Source organism: Hippocampus zosterae, chromosome 18 (assembly GCF_025434085.1).
Source record: "Hippocampus zosterae strain Florida chromosome 18, ASM2543408v3, whole genome shotgun sequence".
Classification (NCBI taxonomy): domain Eukaryota; kingdom Metazoa; phylum Chordata; class Actinopteri; order Syngnathiformes; family Syngnathidae; genus Hippocampus; species Hippocampus zosterae.
The window spans coordinates 6,950,236-6,971,931 of NC_067468.1; positions in this window are offsets into that span (position 1 = coordinate 6,950,236).

Sequence of the window (21,696 nt, forward strand, 5' to 3'; positions counted from 1 at the left end):
TCTTCAAATTAAAAAGGATCATTAACATTAGCAGATTACACTGAGCAATGTCTTTTGGGCTATTGTTCAGACAAGTTCAGTGTGAAATTCAACAATGTGGAATGCAGGTTCTGTATTCAACCCTTTCATGCACCCTGTAACCTGATAACAGGAAAAGATGTCCACTGTAGTAAACACCGTCCCTCGGAGGGTTAAACCAGATATTATTTCTAAAACCATGGTAAAGTTTTCAATCCTCATTGTTTTGTATTGTTTTTTTTTTTTTTGTATATAATCAATGATTTAGGGTGGTCAGCCTCGAATACAGCTCAGGCCTTCCTGTGTGGAGTTTGCAAGTTCTACGTGGATTTTCTCCGGGTGCTCCAATTTCCTCCCACATTCCAAAAACATGCCTGGAAGGTTAACAGACTCTAAATTGTCTCTTATGTGAGTGTAAGCGCGGATGGTTGTTCGTCGATGTGTGCCCTGCGGTTGGCTGACAACCGGTTCAGGGTGTCCCCTGCCTACTGCACAAAGACAGGTGGGATAGGCTCCAGCACCCTTGTGAGGATAAGTGGATCAGAAAATGGATGGATGAATGAATGATTTAAATATGGATATAGTCAAAGCACATTATATTTTTGGGTTGCCAACATGTTAGTGTATGCCGGTGCTCGTCTGAAATGCTCTACTTTGATTGGTGGCGCATGTCCCCAATTCGACCCACCATATGTTGCTGAGGAAGGAGTCTTGATGGACGATTCGATCCCGCCAGCTGCATTCGTGAGCCACCAGTGAGTTGGAAAAAAAATTCTCTTGTGCGAGTTGGTTGTTATTTAATATGAGCAGTCAGTCTCCATACCTTTCATTTGTTTTCTGCCTTTCTTGTCCTACTGCAGCCGAGCTGAATATTCAAACTGGCTTTGTGTTGCTCACACTGCCAGACGGGATTCGTATGAGTACTTACTAGACTGTCCCACTCAACAGTGAACCAAGGTGATAGAGCAGACATGCAGAAATCTAGACAAGAACATTTTGAAGTGTTTCAGGTAATACTATTGGCTCACATTCAGATGAATGCTTCCAAATTGCTTGGATGACGTTTCACAGTCCTGGTGGACAATAACCCAAAAATGTACTGGGATGGGAATCAAAGAATTGAAACCTGTGAACCCTCATCATCTGAATTTGTTTGGTTGAGGACCTACCGTGAGTGCGGCAACCAACTGAACCTGATTTGATCCGTTTGTTAGTGTTCAAAAAAAAAAAAAAAGATGAGAAATGGTATCATTTATTTTGCGAACACATCCAAAGGAGACCTACAATCATAAATCTAATCAAAGCATCCTGGATGTTTAGCTTTTAAATTTTCCTTCATCGTTTGTTAGTATGAATAATCATCTTCATGATATCACATCACATAAATGCGGTTCCAGCGACGCTTAGCAAAGCACATGTCGGAATCAAATGTTTTTGAAATTTTCACTAACCAAAAGAAATTATAAGACATATTGTTTGGTGTCCACCTGAATTTGATCCACCTGATTGAGCAGTGCATGGAGGCTTTCAACACACTTGCATCATCCGTTTGCCCGGCGTTTAGTTAACGCCGTTGATGTGTCTTGCGCTGACAAAGGGTGTGTGTGTGTGATCAAATGAGATAGAACACATATTTGTGTTTGAATCGTCTTGGGAAAGATGGCTGGAGATTGCGCGTCTGCAGAAGTAAGACTGAGGATAATAAATATGCATTGCTTATCGGTGTGTCTTTGGGTTTTAGCTTGGGAGATAGGATCCTCTTCAATAGCAGACTGCGGATGTAAGGCAAGAATACGCCTTTGGACCTTATGGCATGCTATTCCCAGGATCAGCAACATTGTCTGGTCCGAAAGTCTCCATGAGCACTAAGCCAGGCATTTACTTGTAATGATAAGGTGAACACATCATGTCAGTGTTTTTCTGTGAAAGGTGCGTTTGCGCGGTGGATTATTTTCCCCATTCTCAAATTGGAGCATTTTAGAATTGATATCGCTGGAGGCTGTGATGTCAAAATGTCAAATATTTGTCTTCATCCGATCATCTGCTTCACGCATGGTGATGAATTCAGGGCATTTGCTGCATTTGAATGTTCATGTTCCTTTCAGAAGAACTATCATCTAACTCTGCAAAAACATGTGCAAAATGGAGGACGGGAATCAGTGAATGAATGCTTCTTTTAAACTCGCTTTTTAAACCACTGCCGGGTTCGTTCTATCCAATTACTGTCGGTAATTCAGACACAACCGCTCCAGTTTGCAAACTCGCCGCAGTCGTTTCTACTCAACCAAGGGGCACATTTCTAGTTAGTTTCCTTTAACTACATTTCGCACTTACTCAAATGAAGCACAATCTGGAACCAAAAACAAACAACTATTCAGCTCAAGGGTACACAACAGTACCATTGAGAGGAATTTCTGTGTGTAAGCCACCAGTTTCAAACTCGGGTCATAAACTGGACAGTGATTTTAAACTGGACCGGCAAATTGGTGCCGTTGTTAAATCCAGCTTCTTTCATCTTAGGCAGCTGGCTAAAGTAAAACGTCTCCTTTCTCAAGAGCACTTTGAAACATTCATTCATGTCTTCATCACATCCCGACTGGACTACTGTAATGCACTTTACTTTGGAGTTAGCCAATCCTCCATTAAGTGTCTCCAGTTGGTCCAGAATGCTGCTGCTCACCTCTTGACTGGTACTCGGAAGAGCGAACACATAACTCCTACTCCGGCATCCGTTCGCTAGCTCCTTATACATTTGAGAGTTCTTAAGATCTTATTGTTTTCAAATCTTTAAATGGCCTTGCTCCTCCCTATCTCTCTGAGCTCTTCTGCCCCTACGCAACGGTCCGGCGCTTCAAGTCTGCAGAACAGACACTATTAGAGGTACAATGAACTAAGCGGAGGCTCAGAGGGGATCGAGCCTTTTCCGTTGCTGGTGCCTCTCTTTGGAATTACCTCCCACTGAACATTCGGCAAGCCCCCTTGCTGCCCATCTTTAAAATCTCGTCTCAAAACTCATTTCTATTTTTGGGCTTTTGACTCGGCATGACTCAGGCTTGATTTTCAGCTTTACTGTTTCTGTGCTTCCTACCGTCTTTGATTTTCATTTATTGTTTTATTATTTATTGTTATTTAGATGGTATGTGCTCCATGTACAGCACTTTGTATACAGCGGTGGTTGTTTTTATCATGATTCTCTTCGTGACCAGCAGGTGAAACTGTAGGGCTCTCCCTGTAGCTGCACACCTGTTGGACGTTATGCAATTAGTGCTTTAAAACAGGGGTGTCAAACTCAGATCCTGGAGGGCCGCTGTCCTGCATATTTTCTAAGTCTCCCTGTTGCAACACACCTGATTCAAATGAATAGGTTCAATGTCAGGCTTCCGCAGAGCTTGCTGAAGATCTGATCATTTGAATCAGGGGTGTTGCAACAGGGAGACTTGGAAGACATGCAAGACAGCGGCCCTCAAGGAATTGAGTTTGACACCCCTGCTTTAAAAGGACTCCCGGCACGACCACTCGGTGTCGGGTCATTGTTTGTTTGTGTTTATTCCTGTCATGTTTGTTCTCAGTCATGTTTCAGTCATGGTTTTTTTTTGCTACTTTGGATTCTTTTTGTTTTCAGGACTTTGTTTAGGATTTGGTTTTCTCTAATGTTTTAATACAATTTGTCAAGTACACCATGCTCCTCCCTCTTGCCTGCTTTTTGGGGTCCACCACCATCTCGCAACGTGACAGTTTTAAAGTGTTGTATCAATACAGTTGAGTTGAGTTGAGAAGTACAAGTCAACTTTTTACCATAATCATCTATTGAGCATACTTGTCACAATCTGCCACATTCACCATTACTGTTTGATACCCATTGTTGTATTGTGTGTTTAAGCCAGTCATAGTGAAGTCATTGTTGCTAATTAAAAAAAACAAAACAAAACATATTCTTCTTGCTGCCCAATACAAACTAAACTCTCCTTTGTCATTCAAGTGAAACAGTGAAAAGGTTCACAGACTGTGATTTGGGTGCTCTTTAAAAACATGTCGTTATCTTCTACGTATCCAAAAATTATTCATGCAGTCTCGCCATGCTTGGCATTTTCTTGTTTTAAGAGTAGATTTAAGGCACAGAGTACTGAATGTGAATTCAGGGAGCAATAATACGATTGGTTCAATATGTTTGAGCCTGTTCCACTTTCTCCATTTTGCACCCTTCACCCCAATGCATTTCTTTGTTTTTCCCATCGCATTCCCTTGAAGATTTGTTTTCCCCCTTTTCCTTCTACAAAGATGCTCTTTCCTCTTGTCTTGTCTTATTTACTACCTCGCGCACGAGATAAATGCAAACAGGTTGACCACATTAAATAGATTAAATAGAGGCCTGGAATAATTGTGGGCAAAGAGGGGGTTTTTATGTCCTATTTGCTGATAATATCAGATGTGCTCCAAACAAACACGGCAAGATTAGCATAGCAACCAGTCTAATGGTGGAACAAAGATTTAACGGTATCATCGCTTGCTTAAAAAATTGCATCAAATTAGTAGATTAATATTGTTGCAATCACTTTCACAGTGTACTTACTTCAGGGTCGTACTGCATCAGTACCCTGCTGGCTACAGCCTTAATAGCCCCCACAGAGCTCCTCTCATTAGGGCATGCCTGTTTAAAGGAGACTGTGTCTTTGAGGCTTAGGACTGAAGATATGCAGACGCTAGACACAAGGAAATATAACCGATATAAAATATGTATGTCCTTTTTAAAAGTCATCCGCCATTTTTCAACATTGATGTTTGACAGAGAATGACTTTTCTGACATTTACTTTTGGACTTCATTTTTCCCCGCATCGTAAAAGTAAACCGGTCTTCCCTCCAACTATACAAAAAGGCTTGAAGGATCTCTCTTGATTTATGAAGCAATCAAGGACAGCATCATTTTGGAGTGTGCATTTTTTGTAATGTGTTAATATCCCAAAATGTATTAATCAATCAATTTCATTGGAAAAGGGAGGCACAATTCAGGTCTACCAGCCTTGGCTTTGGGTGGTCTGGTTATTCACTTGAAAGTTGGACTGCCACAGTAGTAACCAAACAGCAATAGGATCAGGATCGGTCGAGAGCATGCACGGCATTACACCGGAGTTAGCTGCAGCTTGTAAGTGCGGAAGCTTCAAAATACTGTGCAACAAGCATTCCCGAATAAGATCAGGGCAAGGTGATGCGGGCGTACAATTTGGGAATTTCTTTACCACTGGGTGTCATAATCAAAATGACACATATTAACAATTGTTTTTTTGTGGATTTTGGATGGGGAGAAATCTGCACATTTCTCTCCATCACAAACTGTTACTGTATAATGTCAGTGTGTGATGCTTAATGCGTCTTGTTGACACTAATTGTTTCAGAAAAAGGTAATTGCAACCACCTGGGAACGGCCAAGTGCAGCTCGCACCTGATTGGCCTGAAGCTCAGGTGAACTCCTTTTAAAAGGGGATTGAGGAAGTCACAGCGGACTGGACAGCTTGGAGAGCATTGATACAGCTGTTCAGCTAAATCTGGTTAGCTGTTTCCAATTGCAATAAAGAAAGATGGAATATCTCCTTCCTGGATCCTGGCTGAATCGACTTTTTATTCTTTTTATACATGTCCTGCTGTTTCCCCGCATAACACTAGGCAATGCGCATGGAAGTGGATACAAAAAAGCAATTACCATGACTGGATGGGAGGGTCCAAATCTCGAGACCTTTGGACAGTTGTAATGAATGTCTTGGGGGAGTCGTTATAATTGTTAGACTCTATGAATTTGTGCATGACTGCAAGTTTGTGAGTTATAGTGTGTGAGGAGGTTGACTTATCTTTCAGGTTCCACCATTTTGACCCAACTTTTTGTATACCGATGAGCAATTTTAGTTTTCATTTAATGTTGTCTACAGCTTTTGTTAGTCTATCATTCTGATAGATTTCGGAACTGATAGGTTGGATTTTATTCTCCGTACTTCCTTTCCAAAACCACTTAGACCCCATTTGTTCAGGGCTTGGGTGTTTGCTTTTTTTCTTGTTGGTTTCCCAACCAGTGACCCCATCGAAGACTCGGATCTGAGGGAAACGTAACAGGCTGTTAGCCGCAGTAAGAGACGACTTATTTGCGATGACACTGAGGACAGCAAGGACATGGACTGCTGCGGCAAAATGAAAGCTGGGGACTGGTGTTCAGTACTAACACGCAGCACCAAGATATGCTAACGTTAGCATGTGTGACCCCCCCCCCCCCACACCCTCCTCTCCGTTTCCTTTCCAGACATATGTCGTTAAAATTTACAATGACGTGGATGGATATGCTCGATCATTTCGTGTCCAAAAATTGTGCTTAGAAAGTTCCAATAATCCTCAAATTTACACGAATTATATCACCTTTTACCAGGATCTTTATTCACTTTCCATAAACCATAATAAAAAAAACGGACTTCTCTGACGCTTCCAAATTACAACAGAAGTGCTGAGAGTCTGCCAGTAATCCGGTGGTGCCACGGGCTTCCTAATAAAGAGAAAGACTATCCTGTGAGACAAACACTTGATGTGACACTGCTGGGCTTTTTGGCAGCACATCAGACATTCCGCTGTGTCTTTTAAATTAGAAAGACACAAACAGGTCGCACGGTCAAAACAACAACGCTCCAACTTCAAACTATTGAGATGGAGTCTTTTGGACTGATGTTGAGGGTAAAATGCTAAAAAGTGTACTGGAATTACAATGTGGTGATTGCTGTTCGAAGTCACGAAGTGAATGGAAGAAAAGCTCACTCATCTTAAATTTAAAAAAAAATTTGATACATCCATCCATTGTCCAAACCACTTATCTTCATTCAGTGTGCTGCATGTTTATTTTTTACATTACTGCATTTGGACACTCAAAAGAACCTGTTGGTCCTGCTGGCAGAACTGCAGTAATGCTCCAAGAATTTAAAAAAATTGTCACCTTAAGAAAGTGGCGAGAGCTGCAAAGTTTTTGCCTTTTCCTTCTTCAAAGTATTGTCATGAAGTAGGGATCACTGGTGCTGAAGCAAAAAGGGAACAAATGTGTCTTGGATAGCATCAGGATTCAATCAAAGATAAAGCTAAATTATGAATAAGATGAGTCCAGTGTTGCTTGCCGCTCGCTGTTTGTCAGCCTCAATTATCCCGGGCGCGTGAGTAATCTTATTTGCAATTAGAATTCCAGTAAGAATGAACAGATGAAAGCGAGTGGGTAAATGAGTAAATACTTGACGTCAAATTAAACATAAAGGGGAATGCAGTGTGCAAATGCGATGGGAATCCCATTGGCATGTCCCTTTTCAAAACATATGCAATTACCATTGGCGGTATAATGACAGATAAATGCGGGTACACTGATTTCACAAGTGAAGTAATTGGATAAGGATCGGAGCATTAGCATATTTTAGATAACACATTGGTAGCAAAATTCATTTCCATCTCATTATCCAGCATTGATCTGAACCGAGATGATCAGAAAACTGTTAGAACGTGCATTTTGATAAAGGTTTCATTAACATTGAAATGCCTCTATTGTTTCCCTGAGATCCTTGTCCATCAATCTCATTCCTGCCCCAAGTCTAATGGAATATGACACAAAATGCGGGCGCCGTTGCATAAATGAGTCAACTAATTGCAACAAAACACACTGTATCTTTGGCTTATCCATATTTAATTTGCCACTTCAATGCATTAGTGTGTTGTGTATAATGGACATATTCTTTTCAAAGACCAAAGACAAAAAGGAACAAGGAGAGACGGGAAAAAAATGGTCACCGAGTTACTCAAAGAGAACCTATGTTGTGTAAAAAAAATCTTAGGCCACCACTTTTATTACGGTTTTTCATCGCAGTGTGACAGAGTAAAACCACAAATAATATCAGATCCTGGTTTATGCAAAAATAAATTCCATCGAGCAGTGGATGCAGGCCAATTGGGCGATTAACGTTTTTCCATTTTAGTGAGAAGTTAAAGTTCCTAAAACTGCAGATAATGGCATTCTCATTGACTCGCGGCGGCGTTGATGGACGAATGAAACAACACATCGAACAGTGAAGGACTTTCTTCTTCCATACCTGTCAACCTCGGCTAATACCTGCCCTTATAAGTAATTACGATTCCCCTTACAAAGCTTACAAAAACCTGTATTACGGTTTACCGCGCATGCGCACATCATGCTCTATCAATCCGACCGTACGCAGCGATAAGAAAAAAAATACGATTGAGGATTACGGCTGGTTTGCCGTGACAATAGTAGCGATCGATAGTCGTTGGCTACCAGCAGGTGAGACAATCTGGATTTGTCCAAAATGGTCTTTGTGAGATCGGTTCACAATTTTTTTTCCCGTATAAAAGTTGTAATACGCCGTACATTATTTGAAGTGACAAAAAAAAAAAAAAACTTATAAAATACGGGGAAAACGTATAAGTTGACAGGTATGTTCTTCATATATTTATCGCGATGTGCTGTGGTGCATGAAAGCATATTTTAGAACTGAGTGTCTCAACGTTTCAGCTTGGTGGAGTCTTGCATACGTAATTTAAAGGACGTATAGCATTAATGTTGTTAATTTTGACTTTTGACTTTCAGCAACGTCAATGCATTTCCATCAACATGTGAATCACAAATTTCCGCAAAACGCTCTTTTTTTCACGACCAAAATCGTTAGGCGCCCAAGTGTTGGTGTGATGTCAGCAGCATAACTGGACACCAAATTCACTGCGTCGCCAGAGTGGACAAAGGAATGAACTTATTGTACGATAAAGTTGCAGCATTTCCTCATTCGATGTACGGGCGTTGTCAAGTGGATCCCCCCCACACCCCAGACACCTCTGAAACGACAACTTTTCAGGAAAATTAGAGATTAAGTTTCCGAAACATTGATTTGTTAATAAACCTTTCATGCACCCTGTAACCTGATAACATGATATGTCAACCGTAGTAACCACTGTCCCTGAAAAAATTTGTTAAACTTGTTAGCATACTGTGCATTATCACCAACTGTTACACATGCCCATCAACACAACAGCGCCACAAAATGATATCCATCACAACTTCAATGTGCAAAATGAATAAATACATAAATAATGCCGTTTTTGACGTAAGTGTGGCATTTTTTTTCTGACATAATGACATACTGTAATTCCTGACATACAGTAGTTCCTGCCGACTGCTGTCAGGCTATTGAATAGAAGGCCCTGAAAACCTGGACTCACCCCCACTCACCCATTTTTAATATGCTTCTATTTAAAGTTTATGTTTTATATACTTCTTGTCTTCTACTTTCTTCCTTTCATAGTTTTGCTACTGTAAATTGGGAATGTATCCATTGTGAGAGAGATAAAGGTTTTCTTATTCTTATTATATAAATGTGAGGTAGATGGGCTCACCGCCATACTGAGGTATGAGTATGGAAGTGAAGACACCAGAAGATAAGAAGGGAAGAAGCGAATCTGATGTATTTTCTTTTAACATGTTGACAACAATGGGACAATTCATGTGGCATGTTCATCTACAAATTTTGCAAATAAAAGGAGACCCAAAAAAATAAAAGATAAACCAGCCTACATGATTAAGCGGTGAGCTAAAGAAAATAGCACAATTCTATCAGCTGTCAAAATCAAAGCCGCTCCTCCAATTGTTTTTGTGTAGGGACTCAAAGTGTGTTTTCTATTTATATCCCGACACGAATATCTGTTCGCTTGGCTCTCCAAGCCAGACACACGGTTCAATATCCTGCTGTGTTGAGGAATGAAAGAGACAGAGATGCAGGGTAGCAATTGACAATTGTAACGCCACTCCAGAAGCACGTATGCAGTGCATGCTCACAACACCTGTTGAAATGCACGACAGGACACAAACAACAGAAAAATAAAAGACTAAAAAAAAAAAAAAATAATACAGCCAGAATATATTGAATGAATGTCTACGTTTGCAGACAAAAAAAACATGGATGGCAGCAAAAACACAACAGCCTGACGAGGGACTGTATGAGGCCTTGGCTGCTGGCTGAATGTGTCAAAGTGAGGCCCCCTGTCGGAGGGGATTTAGGCCCGAGCCAAAAAATGAAACAACCCTAACCTCAACACGCAGCCTTGTGGTGTTTTGCCTCATCTACTCTCTGGAATAAACATGTGCGTGTTGCTCTGCGTTAACACAATTGTCTCCGTGGATCTTCTGGAATCAGTCATAACGTGCGCATGAATATGGGACTTGACATTCAGTGACGTATTTCATTCTAGAGTTTGGGGATATATTTCTTCTTGCATGAACATCTCAGTGCACATCCTGGAGCCTGAGCCCCGTGGCACAGATTTCATTAGCAGCCTTTTGACTGGCCTCATTCGCCTCTGACATGCATCTTGCAAATGAACGTCAATATCTTGACTGTCGAAAGAAGAGCGAAAGTTCCGGCTAAGGAGCAGGCTAAACTGTCCTCCTAAATGGTCTGTTATGCATACCCAAATCCAAGTGATATCCACAGGCAACCGGTTGACACAACACATTTGTACATTTGTTCTCAAAGAGCATTAACTAGCATGCAGATTACCGTATTTTCCGCACTATAAGGCGCTTCGGAGTATAAGGTGCACCTTCAATGAATGGCCTGTTTTAAAACAGTTTTCATATATAGGGCGCACAGAATAGAATTTGCAAAAGCGATTCTGGTTCATTATGCATCCACTTGATGGAGCGACACTAAAAGGAACACAATACAATACAGCTTTATTTATATTGCATTTTCACAACCGCTGCAGCAGCACCTTAAAGAATATTTAAATTACGACGTGCAAGAAATCTGAATATTGATCCATGTATAAGGCAATTAGGATTATAAGGCGCACCGTTGGAGAAAATGTTATGCTTTTTGGTGTGCCTTATAGTACGGAAAATACGGTACGTTAAAACAGATGTAACAGGCACGTGCTGATGTGGAAAGAACCTTCACATAAACACAGATGACTAGGCCGTGCACAGTGTCGATTTATTGTATTGTAGCCATGAATGAGATGCAAGGACTGGTATAAAACAGGGATGTCTCACAAATGTGATCAAGTTCCAGAAAATTTGGGGTCCAAGTCTTGCATATGACGCCAGTTCGACCTTTAAATTTCTATGCGACGTCTTTGTCATGAATATATTTTGGGCGTCCTCTCAAAAGGTAGGCTGTAATATATATGTCAATATATATATATATATATATAACTTTGGCATTGTCGACACTTATTTAATTATGAGTCATTTTCTTTTTTTTTTCCTTTTTTTAGCTGCAATGTCAACTTGTCAAAAAACATGCCTCCCACTAATGTCGCAGCAGAATATTTGTATGATTTATGGTACTTGTTGAAAGCGGCCCAGCGAGACGGTAAACCCCAAATGTCCCCTTGAACTTTCCATGGACGTTTCCTTATGCATACATTGTTGCTCTCTATCCTGATGATTACTTGCACTGTCTGCAATTGTATGCTTGGCTGTAGCACTATGATTTATATGGCAAAGAACAAGCTCCAAAATCCAACATGAACAAATGTGGTAGTTTAATTGAGGGGTTGGTTCTTCCTCAGAAATTTGTCATCATCTTCCTGATAGAGAGAGAGAGAGAGAGAGAAAACAGACCTAACAATGCCACCGACGACTCTGAAAAGGATGGCAAGAACGTGCTCTTAACATTGAATCTCGCATAATTTAGAATGTAAATAGACAGGGTTGCTCTGTGTGGCTTCGGTTTGCTATCCATAATAGAATCGCATTTGCATCTTGACTGCGGATTGTGACCGATAAGTCAATTTGAACAACATAAACGTGTAATTATTGTGGCGTTCTGTGGATGAAATGTGGAAGTGATACAATCTACACACAATACTGACCGAATGGCTCTAAAAGAACTAAAAACTGGACGAATGAGAAAAAGCAACAACTATATCGAAATGTGTCTATAGCTTAGGCATTTTTGTATATCGAATGCCACCATGGTTTGCAACAGCGTGGCTTTTCTTCTACCACAAAGGGTAGAAAGAAGGGAACAGTTGTGAAGGTTAGGATAAGGGGGAAAAACAAGCTAAAAAGAAGCGCACACAGGTAGTAAGACACAGTTAAAAAAAAAAAACACATTGTTTTGTTTCTGCGCAAGTGGAGTGCAACAGGTTTGAAAGGTGACTATCCTGAATCTACTCTCAAAGGAATCAATCAAACAATCGCCTTTGTGTGTGAACTTTTCTGTGATTTATGGCTCGGTGGGTTTCCTGGCTTCAGCAGCTCATTTTCTACTCCATCCACCGACATCAATTACCGTGCACAAGAGAAGGCTTACACGTTGTTAAAAATGTAGTCAAGAGATGCATCAGGCTGTCCCTCCCCATATCAAGAAAGCCGTAATAATTTGTCTGAATATTAAATGTCACAGAAAAGGAAGCACATACCACACAACATGCGTTGATGAAGATGGTAAAGCTGTAGCAGAAAATACATTTATTGTGTGTGTGTGTGTGTGTGTGTGTGTGTGTGTGTGTGTGTGTGTGTGTGTGTGTGTGTGTGTGTGTGTGTGTGTGTGTGTGTGTGTGTGTGTGTGTTGTGAGGTGGAGTGAGTAAGACAACTGAAAATAAAGATGCACGCCAGGGTAAAAGGTCACGGTCAGGAAAAGCATAGTGTGTCTTGCGGGAGAAGAACGGGCAGAGATTAGGCGCCAGAAAGAGCTTGATGAGGCGTCGGAACAGACCAGGGTAGCAGCACCACACGTACAGTGTATGAGGAAAAATTAAAAAAGCGAACCACGTATGAACGAGGGGGGAGCAGGAAGAAGTGACAAAGAGTAAACGTGAATGACATGATTAAATAGATGGGGGACAGGGGGGAGGGAAAATGATAGATGGAAAAAGGAGAAGCGGGCGGGATGCCATCATAGCGATACCAATTTGGAAAATGTCCCAGAAAGGCGCTGTGGGGAAACATGAAGAATCACAGAAATAGACACATTTTGAACAGGGATCAGTTTATTCTGCCTGCAGAATAAACTGTTTCATTAGTGGCAATTGCAAGTCTTATTGGTTATTGTTTATAATATTGAAAATCACATCCACTCATTCTGACTTTAGGCGCAAAACAGGATACACTGTGAACTGATCACCAGTCAAAAATGGGCACATAGCTTCACATCTATAGACAAGTTAAAATATTCCAATAACTGGGCATCCATGTTTTTGGAGTGTGGAAGTCAACCCGAGTAGGAGGAAACCCACACAAGCAGGAGGAGAACATATGAACGCAGCAATTTCTTCCGATAAAAAAAAATAATGCATGAGCTAGGGTTTATGTGGTTTGAAAGGTGTGACTGTAAAGGAGAGAAGGAGCTTTTTGGAATCGCCTTAAAGTTTCACACCCACTGTGACCCAAAAAGATGAGAGGAGGGGAATGGGGGGGAATACTTTCTTCACTGAATAGAAAACTAGGACATGATAATCGTCTGTTCAGTGAAATCGTGAAAGAAATGAGAATGCATATCGGCATCCTTAAATGAAATCATTGCTTCTTCACTCACAAATGCCCGATTGATTTTTTTTTTTTCTCCCCGAATCACACATCCGACTCAGCAAGGCTCTTTATCTTAGTTTCAGTCTCCAACTGAGTGCCATCTGTTGAGATAGATTGACAATACTTTGTTGGTTAAGTGCAGAGCACAAGTTTGCAAACAAGCCCTGAAAATACATGAAATGAAAACCGAAATGAATTCAGTGCTTTGTTCATTTAAATGGGTTTTAAAATGGGGTGGGGTGGCGGGGGGTGGGGGGGGGTCTCCTGTTGAATCGCCTCCACTTTCATCTTCTACTACATAATTACGAAGTTACAAGTTTAAACTTTAAAATGTATATATTTAAAAAAATAACATGAAAACCTTGAACAAAGAAAAAACAAATGCATTTTCCTACATAGACATACGCACTGTCCACTTTTTGCACACGCTGTTCATTTCATTTGTATCCTCAATGTCATGTCAGTCAATACATTCCTCATCAATTATTATTATAACTCCCATTCCATAATAACGTTTAAAACCACCACAATGACTTTTATTTTTTACTTTGTATCCCTATCCAGTGGATGCACGTTGACCACAGAGTCTTCCGGAAAAAAAAGGGTCCGGGGGTCGTCAAATAATAGTTCTCATGGAATCAGCATTTCATCTAAGTCAAAGGAAGTTTGATTTATACTTGTCAGTAAGTGTGCAGGGGTGTGTATGTGTGAGCAATCAAGCATGTGCCATTTATCAGATGCTACACTGTTTGCTAACGCTAATCCGTGCAGTCAACAAAAGTGGAGCTTATCTTTCTTTTCGGCTTTGATGTAGTGTTTGGCAGAAAAGTATGGTGCATTTCCGCCGTAAATAGCCACAATGACACTTCACAATCAGAAAGGCTTGTTCCCATCAAGTATATGTGACGCAATCAATCGAGAACCGTATGACTAGCGCTAGCTACTTGATTGGTACGACAACAAAGCAGTCCTGAAAAGTAAGCTGGATATTTTGGGTCCTTTATTTAGAAGAGACACAATAAAATCCATACCGTATTGACCTCGGACAATCCATATCAATCGTTTGGACATTTTACAGATTGATTATCTCGTGGTAATGCCTCGTATGGTTCCAAACGAATTGTCATAAAGGGGCCGTATTTCCTTCGGCAAAAATAAGATCATCAGTTGAGGTCTTAGTCACATGCCAACGGAATAGTCACTTTTTTTTTTTAATAAAAAGAACACCCACTGAAGTTTTAATATAAAAGAGTGAGGTCTCCCGCTGCGGAGAAGTCCAGAGAGAGATTGGGAAGCAAAACAAAACATACTGAAAAAGAGATATGAAAAGGGGACCAAAAGGACAGATTTTAAATGACAGCGTATGGGATGTTTTGAAATGAGAAGGCAGAAATGAAAGTGGGGGGAAAAAAAGAGCAAGATCAGAAAAAACAACAACAAAAAAGAGCTGCATTTATTTTTTCTGGAGTACATCATGCTGGCCGTCTGACGAAGGAAAACTTTGCTGATTACAGTGGAAGGAGGGGGTAGTAGGAGTGGGATTCTCATGGAATCATCGGAAACTTTCGAACAGTCTTAAACCTGACAGGGAAGTCCAGTTTAGAAACTGAGAACTGTTGGGAAGTTGTGTAGTGTGAACCGGTTCTACATTTCATACCCACGGTATGTTATATAGTAGTTTGCTCACACTCTGTTGGCATGATGATTATAACCTAGAGAGAAAGAAAACAACACTGTTCCAAAAATAACTGAACCGTTGTTTCTCTTTCTCATGTGTTTAATTATTGAGCATATGTTTATATTCTGTAGGTGTGATTGTACAATATGTGTGTAAACTCATCCCCTCTGTTAGGATTGAACTGCATCTCAACAGTAACAGCAACCACACACTCAAAGGTTTCTTCCTTGCCCGAAGACAAAATTGCAGAGAACTTGGCGCACATCCTGTTTAGGCCATGTTGTCACTGGCTTGTAAAAAAAGAGGTAAATGTGATGGCAAACACCGCCAGAACAAACAACATTTGTGCTCAAGCTTTCATCCATTTAGAGGACAAAGGTAAAATACGGTCAAGTAGCATTTTCTGGTTGAGCATCACCAATCATTAAAAACAAGCAGAACCTGAAAAATAAAGAGAAGAAACAAAACAAAAGTGAAAATGTTTTAATATTCATTCTGCTTTCATGCTTTTGAAGTTAATTTGTCGATGAAAACTTAAAGTCCATGTCTCACTGAGTGACCAAGGTTTTGCATGTGTGTGCGCACCTTGCCAATATATATATATTTTTTACGTTAGGGTTCGTTCAATGGTAAGCACAGTTAGAGATCTCCACTAGACACTCCCAAACACTTTTAATGGTCGTAAACGTTTTTCTTTTTCCTTTTTGAACGTGTGCAAATCTGTTTGAGACTATTAAAACGGTCGGTTAAAGTCGCGACTGTGAACGAACCTTGACATAAAACATTTTTTTAACCATAATCGTTGATACAGTGGTTTGGAAAGAAAAAGATCAAATTTCTGGCATTACCATCATAACACTAGCATCTATAGACTAGGCGGCCCAGTGGTCCAGTGGTTCACGCGTCGACCTCACAGCGGGTTCAATTCCAACTCCAGCCTCACTGTGTGGAGTTTGTATGTTTTCCCCGGGCCTGCGCGGGTTTTCTCCGGGTACTCCGGTTTCCTACCGCATTCCAAAGACATGCATGGCAGTCTGATTGAACACTCTAAATTGTCCCTAGGTGTGAACGTGAGTGTGGATAGTTGTTTGTCTATATGTGCCCTGCTATTGGCTGGCAAACGGTTCAGGGTGTCCCCTACCTACTGCCCGAAGACGGCTGGGATAGGCTCCGGCATCCCCCCGCGACCTTTGTGAGGATAAGCGGAACGGAAAATGAATGGATGGATCTATAGACTAGGGTTCCAGGATGAAATTCCATGAAGTTGTTAAAACACTTTTAGACTTTTAGACTTGGCTGCTCTGAGTCACCCACTGTTCCCCTGTCATGTGGTGTTCCACATGGCTCAATTCTGGGGCCTCTGCTGTTCTCGCTGTATCTGCTCTCATTGGGTTCCATCTTAAGGAAACATGGTATTCCCTTCCACTGCTATGCAGATGACTGCCAGATCTATGTCCCACTGAGCAAGAAAGACGCCTTCTCATTAAGGCCACTCCTATCCTGTCTGGAAGAAATCAAAACCTGGATGGCACAAAATTTCTTGAAATTCAACGAAAAGAAGGCAGAGGTGATATTGTTTGGTCCCAGTGGCTCTTGTACATCCCATCCTGTAGACTTGGGCCCCCTGTCTCCTTATCTGAAATCAACGGTCTCAAACTTGGGCCTTAAACTGGACAGTGATTTCAAACTCGATTTGGTGCCGTTGTTAAATCAAGCTTCTTTCACCTTAGACAGCAGGTCAAAATGAAACCTCTCCTCTCACATGAACACTTTGAGACAGTAATTCATGCCTTTGTCACATCCCGGCTGGATTACTGCAATGCCCTGTACTTTGGACTCAGCCAGTCCTCCATTAAGGGCCTTCAGCTGGTCCAGAATGCCGCTGCTCGCCTCTTGACTGGTACTCGTAAGAGGGAGCATATAACTCCTACTCTGGCATCCCTTCACTGGCTCCCCATTCATTTTAGAGTTATTTTCAAGATCCTCCTCTTTGTTTTCAAATCTCTGAATAATCTCGCGCCACCTTACCTCTCTGAGCTCATCCGCCCCTACACTCCTGCCCGGCGCCTCAGGTCTGTGGACCAATCTTTGTTAGAAGTACCAAGAACTAAACTGAGGCTCAGAGGGGATCGAGCCTTTTCTGTTGCTGGTCCCTCTCTCTGGAATGACCTCCCACTGAACATTCGGCAAGCCTCCTCGCTGCCCATCTTCAAAGCCCTCCTCAAGACTCACGTGTATTCTTTGGCATTCGACTCAGCATGACTTAGATTTGTTCTTGGTTTTACTGCTTGGTGCTTTCTACTGCCTTTATTACAGATTCGTCTTACTGTTTATTGTGTATGTTAAATCGCTGCATGTACAGCACTTTGTATACAATACAATACAATACAATACATGCTGATTTATATAGCGCTTTCACAACAGCGGCAGCTGTAACAAAGCGCTTAACAAAACAGTTAACATCAAGTAAAACAATAAACACAACACATAACATAAAACACAGACAGTCATGCAGGCATAACCACTTTTCCATCACACGCTTTGTTGTTTGAAGCAGTTTGAGATGAAAGAGGAGAGAATCAAAGTTTCCTTTAACCAGTGGATCAGAGACGTCATGCTCAAAATGTGCACACGTCAGCTACAAGCTAAGTTTCAAAGTCAACAAGAAGCTGTAGCATCCATTGACGAAAAGAGATTGGTATGCAGCATTGGCTGTTTGAAAGTGCTCTATAAATACTGTTGACTTGACTTGACTTTAAGAATAACAATTTTTCAATGCATAGTACTATTTTCCGGAATCCAAGGTTCCATGTAAACACAGCAAATGGCTGAATATGTGTGCAGTTCCTATCTGCTATGCAGGAAAGCAGACTACTCCAAAGCAGGAAAAACAAGTCAACGAGTAACAAAAACTACCGGTACATTAAAAATTACAAATTGACCCTTTCGGGGACAGTGGTGACTCCAGTGGACAGTTTATCATGTTATCAGGTTACAGGGGGACATGTAAGGGTTAAATTAGCCTGACCCCAAAAAAGATTTAAACCTTGATGGGATTTAAGTGAGCAGCCCAGTATGAATTCATAATTCACATGGCAAAGTGATGATCATGTTTCATTTTTAGTAATTTTAAACATGAACTGTATTCAGATGTATTAGTCAACTTCTTACCTTGGCTATAGTTGGCAGGTTGAGTATAGGCAATCGGTTCCGCTAAGGGCACTTTCACACGGGCGCCTTTTCGTTACTATGAATGGAAGTGAATGTTTTCTGTGCGGTGTAGTTGGTTTGGTTAGGTTTGAACACAGTAATCTAAGTTGGGTGTGCACCAAATGAACTGGCTCGTATGTTCTGGGTGGGGCTCCAAACGGACTCCAGCGTGACATGGTTGTGATGAGCAAAGCGGTATAAAACGGAACTGAGCTGATTATAATCCCACATCGACTGATTCAGGCCAGAAAATGTGGAATAATAAATTCAGATGCCAATTCAAATTACAACCCCCCATTTTGAATATCGTGGAGGTCTGCGGCATAGTCGTAATGCTCTTCTTGTGGGATTAAAATATTTTATTGTTGAATCTAAGATAATATCAAAACTTTTGTATTTCAATGGTTATCTGCACAGTGACAACTTTACAGTTTAACCCCAGCGAGTCCCAGGGACTCGCTGATCAGAAAAGTGTGAGTCCCATTATGCATCGAGAGTCCCAAATTTCAAATTCTGAAATGGTCTACTGATTCAATTGCAAATAATAATAACACAACCAACAACAATCTACATTGACAATAGGTTTATTGCTTATAAAGAAATACTGCAACATTTTAATTAATTCAGGTATACAAGATTTGCTGAGAAATAGGTTCTTATTTCATCCCATGGTTCAGTCTTTGAGTTTAAAAATTCTCCTCTCTTTACTCTGCTTCCAATGATGCAAGACTTTCTCAAAGTCATCTTATTATCGCAAAAAACTATCCAACTTTAGGTGCTTCTTCTGTGATATCTCCCCAATAAACTTTCGCCACACGTGGTTTAACGTTACACAATTTAGCAATTGTCTGTTTTCGGTGAGGTTGAAGGCCGATCTCGCCAATCTCGTCTCGCGAGAATGGAAATCTCGTCACGCGAGATTACTTAATGCGAGATCAAAACAACAATGGTGGAGGTTGTCGAACTGCGACACTGCGTTGCTGGAAAAAAAGATGTACCGTATTTTTTGTTTTGACTGAGAAATTTCCTTGCATCCCAAAAACGCACATTTGGAACTGTGCTTCCCACAGGAAAATTATGCGTCTAGGACACGGGACGCAGACGTAACGAGATGACTGTCTGCAAAAGCCAGAATTTTTTGATGATCCATTTATTTTGTAATGTTCAAGTCTTTACATTGGGTTGTTATATTGGAAATTTACAAAATCAGCAACAAAAAAACCCCCACATCTTTTACTGCCAGTGCATGTTTTTTTTTTAAGTATTCATTGCCAGACATCTAACAAAATTCACCTTGAGTGAAGGTGTTTTACCCCCGACTGCATTGGTGTAGTTGCTTAATGGTCTCGGGGTCCTTGTGTTAATGTGTGTGTTAAGTGGGAGCTGATGACAAAAAAAACTCAGCTTCATTTAAGAAAATAAAGGCTTAAAAAGGATGTTCTGGTCATTTTTTTTTCATTTGATGGGCGATTTTCTGGAGATGACATGAGGTACAGCAGTTTCCACTCTTGAAGCCCTTCATTAGAGGTGGCTCCCTCACGCCAGCTTTTGGTTTTTGGTTCAGAGGTCACGCCGTCTTAAGCCTGCTCGTTTCACTCCCCGTGGTTAGATTTGCCCTTTCGCACATGTGTGTCATTACACATAACTTGTCCCAAAAACACATTCTTGTTAGTTAGATTCGATTTAAAGCTGCAAACTAGCCTCTTTTTTTTTTGCCAACGAAAAAAACAGAAAGTTAGAAACTTTAAATGTTGGTTATGTCGCACTTGGAAACGAATGCCATGTTTATGGTTCCACTTTTAGACTTTAATACTCAGTTATGTTTCGAGGAGTGATTGGGTGGACCCAAAATAAAATTAACAACAAAGTTGACCTATAATGTGATTTAGTATGAGAATGCGAGAAAAAAACGGGCAAAAAATTCCCATGTACACTTACACTGTCATCCGGTGGGTGTTTTGAGCTTCGCTGAACCCCCGAGATTGACTCGAGTTCAATCAAACCCGGGTTAGGATTCTTTGATATGCAACCCATGCAACTAATGTAAGATTCATGAATGCATCCAATAATTTATTGCTACAAAACGTGATGCTGTTTTAGAACTATGAAACCACAGCAAAAGTATAACCGTAATTCAGTCCAAGCTCTTTGTTGAAAACATAACAAGTTAGCCAAGCATAATTATGGATTACAGATTTATTTGCCATACATGAATCATCATCAATAAATCCTGCATTTTCTCGAGTTGTTGCCTTTCTCTGGGAAGCTATGAGAAACGTCCCAGTCCTACATAGAAGCACAAGAAATTAAAAAAAAGGCTGCCGAAAGAGGTTGACGCCTTTGTTTCTCCACGAATAACTGGCTGGTGTTAGCCAAGCTTTCTCTCTTGTGTCTATTTATTGAAAAAAGGACCAGCTGACCACTGCCTGAGTTCCTGTTGATTCAGCTTTTGCTGCTATTTTGTGTTAGCCACACTGCAGCAAGTAATAACTGTTTGCAAAAGATAGATTGAGGGGATTGCGGATGTTGACAGAAATCGGCTTTGAGACCTACCGTGGGACAACCAAAGCAAAAAACATTCAAGTTAGATTTCTGAAGAATTTCTTTTCTATGAACCCACCAGTTTCTATGAACTTGTGTTGGCACAAGTACTAAGCCATGCCAGAGCGACTCAAATGTCACTGAAGAAGCAGTCTGATTGGTCATCGTGCATTGAAATTACAAGCGAATGGTTAGAAACGGCAACATTCATTTGCTTATGTCACTTACTGTACAACGTTTCGCAAAACAATTAGGGGCAGTTGCAACAATTGTGGCATGAGGTGTTCCCCGGATAAAAAAGACACATGGAAATAATATTCCTTTGCCAAAAATAAAAGGGGAGCTAACATAAAGGGAAAGTCCACCACATGAAAGTGCAATACTCCAATACGCGGGTATTTTGGACGAACCAACTGTTTTGTGTTTTGTTTCACACCCCTGCTGTGGAGGTTAAAAGAGAGGTTGGGGGCTGAGGGAGCAATGAGAATATTGAGGAAGTGACCACACTAATTGCATTTTTTAAAAACTGTGACAAGGAACTGATTCATTCGAATGTGCTTATCCTCATGGGGGCCTCGGGGGTGCTGTGGCCTATCCCAGCCATCTTCGGGCAGTAGGCGGGCGACGCCCTGGACCGATTGCCTGCCAATCGCAGGGCACACATGGATGAAAAACCATTCATGCTCACACCTAGGGACAAT